Source organism: Chlorocebus sabaeus, unplaced genomic scaffold (assembly GCF_047675955.1).
Source record: "Chlorocebus sabaeus isolate Y175 unplaced genomic scaffold, mChlSab1.0.hap1 unalloc_scaffold_1475, whole genome shotgun sequence".
In the NCBI taxonomy this organism is placed as follows: domain Eukaryota; kingdom Metazoa; phylum Chordata; class Mammalia; order Primates; family Cercopithecidae; genus Chlorocebus; species Chlorocebus sabaeus.
Window position 1 is genome coordinate 1 of NW_027327274.1, and position 5,000 is coordinate 5,000.

Below are 5,000 nucleotides of genomic sequence, written 5' to 3' on the forward strand. Positions count from 1 at the left end.
GACGGAGTCTCGCTCTGTCGCTCAGGCTGAAGTGCAGTGGCCGGATCTCAACTCACTGCAAGCTCCGCCTCCCGGCTTCACGCCATTCTCCTGCCTCAGCCTCCCAAGTAGCTGGGACTACAGGCACCCGCCACCTCGCCCGGCTAGTTTGTTTTTTGGATTTTTCAGTAGAGACGGGGTTTCACCATGTTAGCCGGGATGGTCTCGATCAAGACAAATATTTTCATCTGTTTTGATGTATTTTTATATCTCATATTTAGCTAAAAATGCAAATATTTATGCTGTTATTTGTCTTTTCTTTCTTTCTCTCCTTTGTGTTTTTCTTCCCTTCTTTCTTTCTCTGTCTCCCTCTCTATGTTTTCCTCCCTCCCTCCCTCCCTCCCTCCCTGCCTCCCTCCCTTTCTCTCTTGTTCGTTTCTCTTCCGTGCTTTCTTTATTTCTTTTATTCCGTTTCTGTCCTTCTTTTCTGTTTCCTCTGTTTCTTTTTCCCTTCTTTCCTCATTCTTTCTCTCTGTTTCAGGTTTCTTTCCTTTCCATCTCTCCTGTAAAAATGTAACCTTTGAAAAGTGACGTTTCATCATCTTCATTTTCCACGTGGTCTCCCTTTTCTCTCCCTTTTCCTTCCTCCCTCTCTCCCTGCTCCCTTCCCTCCCTCCCTTCCTTTCACCATCTGTCTCTTCTCTCCATTCCCTCCCTCCCTCCCTGCCTCCCTCCCTCCCTCCCTCCGTCTCTGTCTGGATTCAGGAAGAGCCTACGGCAATCTGTGTCTCCCTGTGTCCTCAACGGCCCGCGACCGAGTCCTTGCTTGCTGTTTCTCCCTCCGAGATGCCTCTCCGAACATCCACACGCCGTGGGTTGTCTTCTGACTCTGTCGCGGTCGATGCAGAGACAGGCTTTGGGGACCGTTTCTGTGGGGTTGGGGTAGAGGGGCTGCGTTTTCGGCCTCGGGATAGCGTTTCTCGACTCACGGTTTCGGTTTCGCGGTCGGCGGGCCGGCCTGCCATCCGGATCTGTCTTGGTGACGTTCGCGACGGTTGTCGGACTCCATCTGGCGGCCGCTTTTATATCGTTCCCTTGGCTTCCGGAGCTGCGGTGGCAGCTGCCGAGGGAGGGGACCGTCCCCGCTGTGAGCTAGGCAGAGCTCCGGAAACACCGCGGTCGTCAGCCGGGCTGTCCCGGTCGCGCCAGAGCTCTGGCGCGTCGCTTGTGAGTCAGAGCTCGGGCGTGCAGGCTTATGTGGGGAGAGGTTGTCGCTGCGCTTTCGGGCCTGAGCCGGGTGTGGGGCTGCCGGGGTTGGTCGACCAGCACGCCGCAGCTCAGCTCCCGAGGCCTGACCCGCGACCCGCGGGGACCCACCGGGCTTGGGGCGGGAGGCTGGGGACACCCTTCCCGGCCCGGTCGCGGGCCCGCGCGCATCCTGGCCGTCTGAGGCAGCGGCCGAATTTTTTTTTCCCCAAGTCCCCGTGGGGAGCCGGGGACCGTCCTGCCTCGTCCCCCGGGTGCCGGGGAGCGGTCCCCGGGCCCGGCCGCCGTCCCTCTGCCGTGACCTTTTGTTTTCAAGTCCCCGTGGGGAGTCGGAGAGCGCTCCCTGAGCGCGCGTGCGGCCCGAGGGGTCACACTTGGCCGGCCTTCGGTCCCTCGTGTGTCCCGGTCGTACGAGAGGACGGCCGAAAACGCTTCCGAGTCTCGCTCTGGAGACACGGGCCGGCCCCTGCGTGGCACGGGTGGCCGGGAGGACGTCCCTGGCCCGGCGCTGCTCCGGCGTGTGTCCTGGGGTCGACCAGAGGGCCCTGGGTGCTCCGTGTCTGGCTGCGATGGTGGCGATTTTGGGGACAGATGTCCGTGTCGCGGGTTCCCTGGGCCGGCGGCGTGGTCGGTGGCTCGACCTCCTGTCCCCTGGGGAGGTATATCTTTCACTCCGAGCCGGCATTTTGGGCCACCGGGTTATTGCTGACACGCTGTCCTCTGGCGACTTGTCGCTGGAGAGGTCGGGCCTCTGGATGCGTGGTGGGCCTCTGGGCCTCCCGGTGACCCGGCTAGCCGGCCCTGCTCGTGCTGGAGCCGCCTGCTGGGGCCCGTGTGTGCCTGGTCTCTCGTGCGTCTGAGCGTCCCGACTCCCGGTGCCGCCTTGGGTCCGGGTCTCTGACCCACCCGGGGGCGGCGGGGAAGGCGGCGCGGGCTTACCCTGCCGCTGCGCGCTCCCTGCTGTGGGCACCTGGGGCGGCCGTGACAACCCCACTCCCGCTGGCTCCGTGCCGTGCGTGTCAGGCGTTCCTCGTCTCTGCCGGGTTGTCTGCCGCCCCTTCCCCGGAGCTGGGGGTGGTCAGGCTGATCTGCTCGCTGGCCTCCGGGGAGGCTGTGGCTGACTGACCGACCGACCCCGCTCCGGGGTTGCTTTCCCTGATTGATGTGGTGATGTCGTGCTCTCCCGGGCCGGGACCGAGCCGCGGCGGGCGAGGGGCGGCCATTCATGGTGAATGGGACCCGTTCTTCTCGTCCCGCCCGCGGGGGCCCCCTGTCTCTCGTCCCCGCCTGTGAGCGGTGCGTTGGGAGGCACTGGGGTGCGGAACCCGGCCTGACCTTGCTGTCCCGCCCCCGCCGTCTGCCTCGTGGCGTTCGGCGGGGGTCGGCGGGGTCCTCTGACGCAGCAGGCACCCCTCGCTTTCGCCTCTTGTGGTTGTCGCCTCGCGGGCCGCCCCCCTCCGCGGCGGTGGGGGTGCTGTCCCGCCGGCCCGTCGTGCTGCCCTCTCGGGCGTTGCACGAGCGCTGGCTCTGCCTGGGTCTTTTGCGGTGCTCCTGGAGCGCTCCGGGTTGTCCCTCAGGTGCCCGAGGCCGAGCGGTGGTGTGTCGCTCCCACCCCCAGCGCCCCCTCCTCCGGTCGCCGCCACGGTGCTGGCGCGTTGGGTCCTGAGGGAGTTCGTTGGGTGTGGGCCGAGGCGGTCGAGTGAGACGCGCCCCTCCCCCACGCGGGGAAGGGCGCCGCCTGGTCCGGCGAGCGCACGTCCCGTGCCTCCCCTCTGGCGGGTGAGCGCGGGCCGTGTGAGCGGTCGCGGTGGGCTCGGGCCGGCCACGCGTGCGCCGGCCGGCCGCCGAGGGGCTGCCGTTCTGCCTCCGACCGGTCGTGCGTGGGTTCACTGGAGGTGCTTTACCTCGCAGAAAGGAGGTGGGTGGACGGCGGGGGGGGCCTTTGGGGGCTGTGCGCACGCGCGCCAGCCGGGCCCCTGCCCTGACCGTGAACGCTCAAGGTTGCCGCGGGTTTCTTCTCCTCGCGCCACACGCCCCCTCCCTTCCCCAGGTGTCCCCGAGCGCCTCTGTGGGCCCGACGAGGGGCGACTGGCGGGTGGGGAGTGTGACCCACCCTCGGTGAGAAAGCCTTCTCTAGCGATCCGAGAGGCGTGCCTTGGGGTACCGGATCCCCCGGCCTGCCGCCTCTCTCTGCGTTGTGGTAGCGCTGCCGTAGCGACTCGCTTGCAGAGAGCCCTCCCCCGCTGCTCCCCCCTCGACGGGATGAGGCTGGGGAAACGGTGAGGGTTCCGCCGGACCCCGCGGTGGGGGCCGAGCGTGCGGCTCGTCGTCTACTGTGGCCCGCGCCTCCCCCTTCCGTGTTGGGGGAGGATCCCGCTGGGCCGGGCCCGACGTCCTAGCGGATTGGGAAGGCTGCCGCGAGCGGCGGGTGCGCGTGGCACTCCGTCCGGCGCGGGACGCCGCTGTGAGCCGGCTCTCCGCCCGCTCCCGTGCCGAGCCGCGACCGGTGCCGGTGACCGCGTTCGCGTGGCGCGGGGTTGGGCCGCCTGGCTCTTGGGGAGCGAGCCGTCCCCACGGGGGGTGCGCCGGTCTCCCGGAGCGGGACCGGGTCCGGGACGGACGAGAAACGAGCGATATGTGGCCCCTGGTGTTGGGCTTGTGGCTGAGGTTGCTTCGGGGCCCCCGGTGGCAGGACCCGGGGCTCGTGAGGGGGGTTGCTCGGTGGGTTGCCCAAGGGCCGTTCGGCGTCCCAGGCGGGGCGCCGCGGGACCGCCCTCGTGTCTGTGGCGGTGGGATCCCGTGGCCGTGTTTTCCTGGTGGCCCGGCTGTGCCTGAGGTTTTCTGCCCGAGTAGCCCTCCGCGGGTTCCCCGTGCCCTCGTCCCCGTGGCCCCCTGGCTCCTTGCCTGCCTTGTGCCCCTTTTCCCCGCCCGCCGCCTGCCGATCTTCTCTTCCCCGAGCGGCTCATCGGCTTCTACGCTGTTGGCCGCCCCGTCTGGGCCCGAACCCGGCTCCGCCTTCTGGGGGCGTCGCCGCCGGCCACGCTGGTTGGCCCGGTGTCCGCGTCCCCATGGCGCGCGCCTTCGGGACCGGGTCGGCGGCGCCCCGCGTGGGGCCCGGTGGGCGCCCGGAGGGTTTGGGTCGGCCTTTCCGGCGTGTTGCGGGGGAGAGCGGGTTCCGGGGGCTCTGGCCGCGTGCGACTGGGTGTGGCGGTGGGGGAGCCGCGGGGATCGCCGAAGGCCTGGTCGGCCGCTCCAGGTGCCACGTGGGGCCGTCTTCGTGCTCGGAGGCTGCTGGCGGTGAGATCCCCGCGTGCGTCCTGGTGGCGGTCGGCTGCGCCAGAGGTGTCCCTCGGCGCCCCCCACCCCGCTCGGCCGCCTGCCTCGCCCGGCGTCTCGTCTTCTCCCGGCCGGCTCTTCCGCATCGGGTCGGCGCGCGCCCCCGCCCCGGGTGCGCCTCGCTTCCCAGGCCTGCCGCGGCCCTCCCCCGAGGCGTGTGTCTCGGGCGTTGTCGGCGTCGCGGGGGAGGCCCGTCCTCTCCCCGCGTGGCGTTGCCCCGTTCGGCGCGTGCGTGCGCCCGAGTGCGGCCCGGTGGTCCCTCCCGGGCAGGTGTCCGTGCGACGTGTGTGTGAAGGTCGACCTCAGCCCGGCCGGTTGCTCGCCCTTCCCCCCTGGGTCGGGGGTGGGGCCCGGCCCGGGGCCCTCGGCCCCGGTCCCGGTCCCCCGTCTCGGGCGGGGCGGGCGCGCCGGCCGGCTTT